Source organism: Cavia porcellus, unplaced genomic scaffold (assembly GCF_034190915.1).
Source record: "Cavia porcellus strain 051 isolate PalLab524CR breed Dunkin Hartley unplaced genomic scaffold, mCavPor4.1 scaffold_12, whole genome shotgun sequence".
Classification (NCBI taxonomy): domain Eukaryota; kingdom Metazoa; phylum Chordata; class Mammalia; order Rodentia; family Caviidae; genus Cavia; species Cavia porcellus.
Window position 1 is genome coordinate 2,855,377 of NW_026947495.1, and position 12,211 is coordinate 2,867,587.

Genomic DNA, 12,211 nt, shown 5'->3' on the forward strand with positions numbered 1-12,211 from the left:
TTTGTCCAAGGCTTATAAATTGTGGAGGGGCATTCAGACCAATCCAGTCCAGCCTGATCTTGGGATTTTGCTGCTGAACTAAGTGTGAGGACCATAGAGCATTTCATCCTCTTTGATGTCTACCTCCTAGTTTTGCTGGACTGGGATCCATGGTGGGTTTTGGTGCAGGGAGTTGGCCTTGTCTAAATGGGCTGCCGTGCATGTGGAACGGGAATGGAGAGGTCATGCAGGGGGCCCCGGGGATCCAAGGATCTGAGTGTCAGGAGACAGGCTGAGGGTGGTGCGGAAGGGCTGGGCTGGGCTTTGTGGCTGCTTCCTTTGATACCATTCCAGATGTCAGTGCAGGGAGGTGGTACTACCTTCTCCCCCAGCCCCACTGCACAGCTATTAAGTCAGGATTTGCCGATCAATAAATCAAGGCACCTGAAAAATGAAGCAGAGAACCACACTGCCCCCCACCTCTTGATTAAAACAAACAACATTGCAAAATGTCAACCTGTCAGTCGTTTGGAAAGTTTGCGGCATGGAAAGGCGATTACCCAAATGACTTTTTAAAAGTATGAGAATGTGCCTGGCTGAACGCTTTTTAATTAATGTGGCGAGTTAACGTTAATAACTATTCATAGCTCAGTGAGCTGGGCTCGGGGTGGGTTTGGAAACATTTGGTATCTCTGGCTGAGGCAGATGTTGACCTGGCTGGCATGGGGGCCGCCAGCAGCTTTTGCAAACCTAGGGACCCCGGGGACCCATGGAGATTGAGGATCAGAGAAGACAGGCTCCCAGCAAGGAGCTCCTGTGGCCTCCTGAGGGTCTCATGGGTGTGGAAGGATTGCTGCCATCCAGGTAGTCTATTGGGCTCAAGGTCTCTCCGGATTCGTCCCCACCCCATCTGATGAACAAACCTCTCTGGGGATTCTTCAGAAAATAAATGTTGTTCAGGGTCACACCATTCAAACCTACCTCCCTGATTTTCTGTGATCTCATTTTCCCTTAAAATATCAGTGGAAAAGTGTTTTTGAGTCAAGCATTTTATTTTCCATTTAAACACAGTGAAACCCAGACACGGGGGCTCAGCTTGGCACTGGCAGGGTGGACCCGGGCCTGGGACACCTTCTGTGGTCCATCCTTCAGCGAGCTGGGAGCCACACAGACCACAGTGACATCATGAGCTCTGCTGGGGGATGCCCAGCCTCCGTTTTGCTGTTGGGTTTGGGCTGGTGCTGTGTTCAGTGGGTATCCCAAGGGGTAAAGATGTGGCTTAAAAAGAGAAAACCTGGTGGGCTCATAAACTTTCAAGGTTCTTTTTCTTTTCTTTTTATGCACAGCGGGTTGTGTCTTTCAACTCAAGTAAGAGTCCACTCAGAGAGGATTTGGGAGAGAACTAAGCGTTTGGGTTTGCAGTTCTAGGTGGAAGCAGATGGAAGAATTCTTCAGGGATGTGGGAGCCACCAGGAGCAGAGATCCAGGTCTGCTGTGAGAGAGAACTGCCCTTTGCAGAGGCTGGCCATGGGGCGCATGGGTGCTCTCTGATAATCCTGCCTTCCATGCTTATGATTTGTGCACTGCATCACACACAGGGCCCAGTGCTCACCCAGAGGGAATTTAAAGTCTCCTTGGAGAGAGGTCAGATCGCCTAGGCCCCCATTGTCTTAAACTTAGTGCCAAATGTGGGCACAGGCAGTACCTGTTGTGACAAGGGCCTCAGCTATTACCCTGGCCATGAGGATAGAAAACATCATGATCAGCATTTTAGTGGCAGTGACTGGATGTTGCGATTTTAACTGAGTGGAGAAAAAGGTTCATTCAGTGACATGGGGTGGTCTGACTCTGGCTGAGGGGTGTAGGTGATGTATTTGGATGCCAGTTTGAGATCCTGGCAGGAGCCAGTCATCAGCCCACTCTGGGAGCAGCTGGTAAAGGAGGCTTAGAGAAAAAGTCAGGATCAGGAATGTGGGTCATCCTGGAGGAAGCCAGAGACAGGAATTTAGCTGAGCTGAGGTCTCCCTTTGCGCTGGAACCAGAGAGTGAGGGGAGAGGGGACAGGTTCTGAGATTGGCGCTCTGAATGAGGTCCCCTCTCAGCATCCCCGTGCACCCCTCCCTTGGAGGATTGGCAGAATGGTGCTGAGAGTCCTGGTTCTCAAGCTCCAGTCTGCTCCCTTGTGTGGGCAGCAGACCTGTCTCTCCTGACCTCTGCAGCCAAGGCGAGGAGCCTGCTGCTTACAGCCCGAGCTGTGTAAGAGGCAAAGAGAAGTGCATGGAGTTGTAGGTCCTAAGCAGAAATGCCAGTCATCAGTCCTCTGTGATGGCTCAGGTATTCAGAAAATGCCACGGAGCAGGTCTGTTCTATCCTGTAGCTCGCAACCCATCAGCTGGGTCAAGATTCTTGGTCAAGTTTGCTCACTGTTCAAGCCCATAACCACTGTACCCTTCCCTGGACACTCCTGTCTCCAAGCTTACCATGCAGCCCTTGATCTCTGAGTGTGCCCATTCCTGGTTGTATTCTAGATTTTGCCATGAGCCCAGAGGTCCCCTTGCTGGATCTCAACCTGGAGCTCTCTGCCCCACCCCCACTCATTTCCAAGCTGTTTCAGGTTTGACAAGCAAGCTTGCAATTTCTGCTTTTATTCTTCCTTACAGACTACCTTGATAATTTTATTTCTAATGTCTTTTATTTTTATTATTTCTTAAATACCATGCATCTTTCTTCCTCATAAAATAATGTTTGCTTACCTTAGACATTAAAAAAATGAGAAAACAGATGCCCATAAACTTACTGTTTGGAGATCACTGCTATTAACCCTTTGCTTTCTCCTGCATTTTTATAGACTATAATTGCATGTGTATGTAATTTTGTGGTTTTTATAGTAAAAGACTCAGCACTTACTAATTATTCACTGTGATCCTGGCAAAGCATTGAAAAACATGGTTCAATTTAGTACCAGTATAGAAGCAGGGGTGATCCTATGGTACATCCTTGAATAGAAAGGAGAGCTACGATGGCAGAGAGCTGGTCTCTTATCCCCATTTTCCAGTCGAGGGAGTGGATACCGCAGAAGGTGTCCAAGGTAACAGAGCCGGTCAGCTGTCTCATTAAGATTTCAGTCTTGAACTCTCTGCCTCTGGAATTCACACATGCATGTGTGGCTTTTTTTTTTAAACAAAAAGTAATAACTAATACAGAATTTCAAAGCAAAATGATAGAAGAGTAACTGGTTAATATATTGCATATTGTTATCTTCAAAGTAGTTGCTTTCAAAGTAGTTGCTCAGATTATGGAAAAATGATCAAACAATAAAAGCACAAACTGTTCTTTTTGATGACCTAACAGAGAGTAGTAATATAGTTATCTATCTTACATATGTGTGTATATATATATATATATATAGGTATAGTCTTTTCCCTTTTTTCTTTCCTCCTTTCCCCTATTCTAGTTGTTCTTTCATTTTGAGCAGTTTCTTCTCCTTTCACGGTCACAATATCTGTTGTACACTTTGGATGTTATTTATTCATTCATTTTTTTATACTAGGGGGACAATACGATGTTTACACATGGGAGTCTGGTTTATTTCACTTATGAGTATGGTGTCAAATTGCATCCATTTATCCATAAAAGCCTTGAGTTTATCCTTCTTTATGGCTAAGTAATTAGTACTCCAGTGTGTAAAAATACCACATTTTTATCCATTCTGTGGTTGATGGGCATTTGGGTTGTTTCCAAGATTTAGCTATTGCAAATTGTGATGGATTCAACATAGCTACAAAAAAAAAATGGCTGTGCACATATTACTGTGGTATGATATTTTCAATTCTTCTGGAAAAATGGCCAGAAGAGGAATGGCTGGGTCAAATGGACCTCCAATTCTAGTTTTCTAAGGAATTTCCATACTGATTTCCACAGTGGTTGCACCAATCTGTATTTCTACCAGCAGTGGAGAGGGGCTCCTTTTCCCCCACAGCCCGACCAGCATTTGTTATTAGTTGATGTCTTGTTGATAGCCATTCTTTCTGGAGTGAGATGAAATCTTAGAATTGTTCAATTTGCATTTCTCAAATGACTAGTGATGTTGAACAATTTTTCATGTATTTATTTGCCATTTATTTGTATTTTTTCATCTGAGAAGTGCACATTCATCTCAGATGCCCATTTTTGGATTGGGTCTTTGAATTTGGGAAACCTGATTTTTTTCAATTCTTTGTATGTTCTGGATAGAAATTTTTTCTGAGGGAAAGTTGACTAAAATTTTTCCCATTCTGTGGGATTGTCTTTTCACTCTGTTGGTGATGTCTTTTGATGTGAAAAAACTTTTTAATAAGATAAGATCCCATTTGTTGATTCTTTGAAGTACTTCCTGTGCAGTTTGGTGTTTGTTCCTGAACTCTCTGCCTACACCTATGTCTTTGAGATTTCTACCTACTTTATCTTCCAGTGGGTTTAGTGTTTCTGTTTTAATATTTAGATCTTTGATCCGTTTTGACTTTAGTACATGGTTGATAGGCATGGGTCTAGTTTAAGTCTTCGGCATGTGGAAAAGCAGTTTTCCCAGCACCATTTATTAAAGAGACTTTCTTCCAGTGAACATGTTTGGCCCTTTGTCAAAGATAATGTGGCTGAGTGTGTTTGTAGTTGTGTCTATTCCTTCTGTTTTGTTTCACTGATCCTCAAGTCTGTTTTCTTTTTTTTTCAGTACCATGCTGATTTTATTACAGTAGCTTTGTAGTATAATTTCAAGTAAGGGATTATGATACTTCCTCCCTTGCCTGTGTTGCCTAGGATTGCCATTGCTATTCTAGGTCTCTTCTGGTTTCATATGAATTTTAGGATTTATTTTCCAAATCTGTGAGATATGCTAAAGGTATTTTGATTAAGATTGCATTAAATCTGTATATTAATTTTGGGAGTATGGCCATTTTCACAGTGTTCTTCCTATCCATGAGCAAGGGGTATCTTTCCATTTTCTGAAATTCCCCTCCCCCCCTTTTTTTCTCAGAGTACTGTAATTTGTGTGCATGGCTTTGATTGCTTACGAGCATGCTGACACTTTTCTCTGTTTGCCTGTGGCACTGTTGCTGGTTTCCTGGCTTGTTCTCATCATCTTCCTGCCTTCTGTTCAGCCTCGTAATGGATTCCCCTTCCAAATGAAATGTGGATCACCGTCTCCACTGTTTGGGAGGGGATCTGTGTTTCTTTTGCTTCCTCCCAGCCTCTTCGTCAGGTCATTCCAGAGTGGGCATTTATCTCTTTCTAGAAATTGCATGCTTGTCTCAACCATGTTGGAACTGGAGCTGGGTTTGGCTAGAAGTCTACAAAGATCACCATCTTCTGCTTTTCTTTCCACCGCTTCCACCTGGGTCACCCCAAAGCCATACAGACCTGGCCCAAGAAGTGACATTTGTTTAAAACAATTTGTTTGTTTTCCTATAAACCATTGTCTTTGAAATATACGCACGCACATCTGTGTGTTTGTTTGTTAAGTGAGTTGCCTGCATACAGCCAGTCCTGCTCTGCAGTAGAATAGTTTGGTTTCCACGACATTATAAATAACAAAGTGCTGCAGGCTGGCCCCCTTCTCTTGCTATGGAGCCTTAGAAACAGCACATGTTCTCTGAGCCAGGTTGCTCCGATGGAGAGGCGCATTTGTATGATTTCATGGACAGATCGTGCCAGCATTAAATACAGGGAAAGCTGTCTCAGTTCTGCATACATCCTGACTATTTCTCCTACAGACCCACATCCTCTTAACCTAAGAAGATGTAAAATCTGAATATCTATATTGTCTGGGGCCTTGTCTTTCAAACCCTGAGTGTGTGGTCATTGTGGAGCTGACTTAGGAGTTTGAGTATTCGGTCCGTAAGGGGAACCCCCAGAAAGGTACTTTAAAAAAAACCAGCTTTCAAGGCCTGTCAGAATGTCTGCTTTTGTTAGATAAAGGAAAACCCTCCTTTGGTGTACATTGGCCTTGGCATTGACATTATAGTAACACTTCTTTGTGACCCAGTTGTTTTTGTTTTGTTTTATTTTATTGATTGATTGGTTGGGTGGTTATGGTATCGGGGTTTAACCTAGGAAATTACACCGAGCTACATCGCCAGCCTTTCGTCTGTTTTTTATTGAGACAAGTTCTCACTGAGTTACCTAGAGTAGGCTTGAATTTGTGATCCTCTGGCCTCAGGCTCCCAGGGTGCTGGGATTACAGGCATGTACCTCCATGCCCACCTGTTGTTTGTTTTTGGCTTTTTGAGGTAGGGTCTTGCTGTGTAGTCTGGGTCAGCCTTGAATGCAACATGGACCTGGGGGCCCATGCTGGCCTGAAACTCACAGTCCTCCTGCCTCAGCCTTCCGTGCTGGGATTACAGGTGTGTACCACCATTCATGGATGATTCTACTATTTAATAAGCTAAGCAGATAGGCCCCAACTCCTTGTAATGACCATCTCCTCTGAGAAGATTCCTTAGAAGGGGTAGGGGGAAACGAGGGAGGGAGAGGGAGAGAGACAGGTGGAGGAGAAAGGTGTATATGTGTGAGTGTTAGCTGAGGAAACATTTCAGCAGTGAGCCAGAATAATTAGGAGGTAAATTGTAATCTGGGGATGTCAGTTCATTTACCTTGTACTGAGTTAGTGTCTCTGAATTCCTTGATTTGGGAGGCCTGAACTTTTCATTCTTGTGAAAAATCATTCATCCATCTATCGTCTATCTATCTTCCCCCTTCCCTCCCTCCCTCCTTGCCGGTGCTGTATGATTTGAACTGGTGTCCGTAGTGCGTGGGAAAAGTGTCCAGGCAGTTGATGTGTCTAAACGCCAAGCCTGGATGGGGTAGGGAGGGGTGGGCAGGCAGAAGAGAAAGCCTTTCTATCTTCCCTCAGCAGGAAAATAAAAGAGATAAATGAACCCTAATCCTGACCTGAGGGCAAATCCCAATAAAGATTCAGGTTAATTTTTCCTGCCATTCCAACCCTCGAATTCATTGTAAGAATTAGACAGTTCTGCAGCACTAATTTGCCAGATCAGATTGTATAATTATCTTTTATAGGCCTGGGTGTGATGTGCGCTGGGTGTTTGGGCTACAGGGCTGCGTGCATGTGTTTGGGCTGCAGCTTTGATGCTCGCCCTGCCAAACTGCTCTTCTGCCACATGGGTGGGTGGCTAGCAGCCTCTGCCTAGTCAGCAACACCCTGGGTCACCTGAGAGCCTCAAGTGACCTGGCCTGCAGTGGGGGGCTGCTCCCTTGGATGTGGTGAGGCCTTCTAGAAAGATCTACAATGTCAGCAATGAGGCATTGAACAAGGGATCTCAGTAAAAACTACCAAGTGGGGAGACTGGCAGGAAGCAGTCATCACCAGGACCAGATGGTGATGTTCATGACATTAGTTCCTTCTGTCTTCACAGGGCTCTTGCTGTTAAAGAAAAATGACATGTGTGACAGCAATGGTGTAAGGATGACTAGATTCATTATTATCAAGATGTTAATGTTGTAGGCATTTGTTCTTATTAATGAGATCACTGCCATAGATCCTTCATTATATCAGTGACCGCTGGACATGTTGGCCTTTAATTTCCCTAAACTACAGCCCTTACTCTGACCACAGAGAAGGCTCTCTGTAAGGGTTCCTATTAAGTGTCGAAGCCCATAGACTATTTACATATTTGTCCTTCTCCACCCTGGTCTTCCTGCTTGGGACCTTCTGAGTCAGCATAGCTTACTGAGGTCCTGGCACACCTTTTGGAGAAGACAGGAGGCTTGTGGAAATAGCCTTATTCTAGGGTGACCTCTTCTGTATTTCACCTGCAAGGCTTTTGTGTCAGGGCTCCTTCTGTCTTCAGTGAAGGGCTCTTTGGGGTGGTTATCCCAACTGGGCTGGAATCATTGGGTGGTGCAGGGTTTAGGCCTCTGTGTCGGGAAGGATCTTACAGAGGTGGGGATACAAGGCGGAGGGAAAGGGTCTTGGGGGCAGGATGAAGGCACCAGCTGAAAGCTCCTACCTACCTCAGAGGTCTGGTGGTGGGCATGGTGGCCTGCTACTGGCCTGATGCTGCCCACTTCCCAGTAAACATAGAAGAGCACTTATCTGGTGGGTAGGTATTTGCAGCACAGCAGGGCGCCTGAGGACAGAGGCCATCCAATGTGCCAGGGGAAAAGAGTTAGGACCCATGGGGTGGCCAGGCTCCCCAGGAGGTCCTGGTTACCATGCCAATACAGAAAACCAAGGGAAGAGACACCCTGCAGGTTGAACAACACCCAAGCAAACATTCTGTTTAGTGTAGAGCCCTTCAGAGGGGCATTTCAGGCCTGGGTCTGATTGCCTTGAAGTTGTGCAGAACTGGAGGGGGTCCAATGTCTCCTGAGCTGTGAGCAGTGTCCCCGCCCCAGCTGATACTACAGAGTCCACTGGACAAATCTTTGGGACCCTCCTGGGGAAGGAATGTTTCTGTCCCAGAGGGGAAGCTGTAGCTGCACAGGGGTGAGGTCAGCTTGCCTGAGGTTTCTCAGGGGCCTAGGAGGATTAAGAGGGGCCTAGAGTGTGTTGTACGGAACCTGCCCCCCCCCCCGCAACCTTGAATTTGCCCTGGAGTATGCTAGAAAGGCAGAATCTCAGACCACCCCTGATCTTCTGGTGCACATTGGAGCAACATCCCCAGAGGATCCTCAAACTTACTGTGGAAGCTTTTAGAAAACAACTCCTACCCAGCCTCACCACCAGTTAAAACCAGTGGGGTGGGAACAGGCTTCAGGATGATTTTACAGCTGCCCAGGGAGGAGACAATGATTCCAGGGACCCTCGATCCATTCCCTGGCCATCTCCTGCTCTGTGACTTCAAGAATCCCCACCTCTATTTTTGCACCATGTACTATGTCCATCCTTCTGTTCTAACTGACTCTGTTTTGCTTAGTCACGTTTGGTTTTATTCTCTTCAAAAAAAGTAATAAGAACTGTGGGAGTAATAAAACCCAAAAAGTGTAATTGTTATTGTAAAAAAGAGAGGAAAGGAAGGTGGACTAAGGGATATAACCGCAGGTATGTTTGAGTGTGTAGGATGGAAAACCATATTACTGAGCTTTTGTTGGATCATTGAATGGAACTGTCTCCAATATCACTGTACGAATGTCCACTTTATATGCTTTAATTTTATAATTTGGACAACTGTTTTTAAGAAGACAATATGTAACCTATTAAGTAATGATTTCTTACTGTATATTTTTTTTCTTGAAATTCTGTATTATTTGTACCCTTTTACTGCTTTTTTTTAAATGTCCTTTCTTTTTTCTCTATAAATTAAAAAAAAAAAAAAAAGAATCCCCACCTCCTAGATTGAGTCTCAACTGTGTTCTCCCTATCTCTGCCACTAGGTTGGCTAAATTGAAACTTGACGGCGGTTAGTAAGGAGTTAGACTGACTCAAGTTAAGCTTCGGATCTCCCCTGGAAGGGTGACACTGAAACTGTTTTCATTCTTCTGGGCTTTAGTTTAAATGAGTTTATCAGATGCTTTCCACCACATAATCAACTAAAAATGGGTTGGTCGAGCGAGTGGCTTTGTATAAACTAGGACTGCAAATCCATTGCAGACCCCAGGATTGGAGTTGGAGGGCGTAGTGGGATTTGCTTGCTCCCTGTTAATAAGTTGGTCAGCATTTGCCTGTCAGCAAATGGGGTCTCAAAGTGTGCACCCCTTCATCTGGGCTACCGTAGCAAGCTCCTCTGCCCAGTGATCAAGAGTCTGTTGCATTCAAGCTTGATCTGGGAGCAAGTTCATGCAGTTCATGGTGGCAGGAGACAGGTGCTGCAAATGTGTGGCTGTGACCTGCCTTGTAACAATACAGCAGAGCTCCCCTCTCTACCGTCTGATCCGGTGGCAGGTGTGGCTGATGGGGTTGGCAGCAGTGGACCAGTCTGGCGCTGTCCTTAGGAACTCAGGAACCACCGGCCTGTTGATGTGTGATGCTCGGGCAGGAGAGACAAAAATGCCACCCAAACAATCCTTTCTGTTGTATGTGAAGGTTACAAGTTTTCTGTTTCAAATCGGATGGTGTTCTTTTTCCTCTTTTTCTTTCTTCTCTCTGTTTTCATTTGCCAACCTGAGGGTCTAAAGTGGTTTCTTTGAGCCTAATGATGAGAAAGTTGAGAATGGGGCTATTATCTTTAACCACCTTTTGAAATACTACTCTTCCTGCTGTCAGAATTAGATTGAACAGAGGCCGGATTTAAAGATTAAATATCTATGTTAGCAGTAGCAGCGACAGCAACCCCAGTGACATCAGTGCACATTTGTTCAGAAATTATACAGATGGTTCAAGACAGCTAAGCACTCTAGAAACCCGCCAAGAAGTGTGTAATTAATAGTATGGCTGATAGGTACTGAAAATACGACAGAGGCCAGACATGGAGCGAGATGCCTCTAACACATTATCCTGTTTAATGAATTCAGATACACAGTAAGGTCAGAACATACAGCAATAGTGTCATAGGAATCTTTCTCAAAGTGCCCAACAAAAGCAGAACAACTCAACACTTAGCAGTAGATCATTTTGTGAATTTGTGTTTTGCTATAACTTGAAAAAAATTACTATCCAATATAATATCTTGATTCATTCTGGGTATAGTTTGCCATCATTAAAAAACTTATTTTTTGTAAAGGAGTTTTTGATTTGCCACCTCTGTAATTGCCATAGGAGATGGATTTTTTCCCTTTGTTTCGTTTGTTTAAATGAATGTGGTTTTTTTTTCTATAATGAGGAATAAGCAACTATTAAAGTCCTGAGGTCTCTGAGGGTAAGAAGCTGGTACTCAGAAGTTATACTTTCCGTATTTGAAACCTAAAAATGAGTTTCATTATTTTATATTTTCCAGGTGTAACCTTCTCCATATTTTTTCAGGTGAAATCAGAGATTTCCAGTTGGCTCGGTGGTTGCTTGGACCCAAGAAGGAAGGACCGGAATAAAGGTGAGTCACTGCCGGTCCTCACAGCACAGTTACATCCCTGCAGAGCTTCTAGCTTCGGGGGCTTTGTGTCTCCACCTGTCACTTTATGTACACATCCCTAACGCTCCCACAGAGCAGAGTGCAGTCGTCAGCAGGAGCCTTGCAGGTAGCCATCAGCGGAGGATCGGGACCCGGGTTTATTAAGTACAGTCAGTGTTTATTAATTCCAGCAGGCTATGTTCCATGGCTGTTGTCTGCATTAACTCATTTGGCCTCTCACCGCTCTCACAGGTGAGTTACATGATGCCCAGCCTACAGATGAGAAAACCAAAGTACAGTCATTTGGCCAAGTTTGCATAGGTAATTTGCAAGAGAGCCTGGATTGAAAAGCTAACTCTGAACTATTACTGTGATCTGTTGCTGTTTTGAGTGATAGTGAGTTGTCCCAGCTTCTAACAGGTAATGCATCAGCTCCTGCTACCTGCACTTCAGACGTAGAGTCCCCTGCAGGACACGAAAAACCATCAGGCAGGTGACTCAGCCTGTGAGTGTAGGGGCCAGGTGGATTGATCTGCTGGCCTTCAGGGGCAGAGACTGTCCACAGGATTTAATGGGTTCCTAAATGTTTCTGCAGTGCTGCTGACTGATGTGTAGTCCTAATAATGCAGGATGTGGAGCAGATGACCCTTCCTTTCATACAAAGGCTGGAATTGCCCATAGTTGTCTAGACTTCTTCATTTGCAGTGGCTCTGGTTCTGGCTGTCAGTCTCATTCTGGATGCAAGCTTAGAATGTAGCTGTATTTGGTGAGAGACAACAGATTGTTTCTAATTCTCCCAGGAGCTTGGAAGGAAGGTGCTGTGCAGCGCAAATCAGGGATTTGCAACCAGGCAGATGATGTTGTGAATCTGTCACTATTTTGTCTAGTGCAGTGGTAAGGAGCATAGACCCAGATGGCCTGGCTTCAAATCCAGCTGCCACTGCGTTTTCACTTTGTGACAGTGGACCGGTGACCTTCTCTTCTGTGAACTTTGGTTTCCCATCTGCAAAATGGGAATAATAAGGGCAGTCTCTTGTGTATTGTGAAGTGAATTAAAGCAGGCACATTGAGTGCCGGACCCAGTACTGGGACATCTTTGCATAAGTGCTGGCATGTTTTCTGTTTTGTTTTATATTCAATCTTGGGAGCTCTGGCTATGATCCTGGATAAAATTTCTCATGTGTGAGAAGGTAGTGCTCATTCCCTGTTGTTCTCGGGGAGACCAAATATTGGAGAAAATAATAAAGAGCAAA

General features: G+C 44.7%; 1 long non-coding RNA gene across 2 annotated transcripts in view; it reads left to right on the top strand.

Moving 5' to 3' along the window:
* Positions 1–12,211, top strand: part of LOC106025453 (uncharacterized) — a 148,938-nt gene that overhangs the window by 113,432 nt on the left and 23,295 nt on the right. For both annotated transcript variants that reach the window (XR_010050733.1, XR_010050734.1), the window contains exon 2: positions 10,874–10,940. This is a non-coding gene — a long non-coding RNA (uncharacterized LOC106025453). The remainder of the gene's footprint in view (positions 1–10,873; positions 10,941–12,211) is intronic.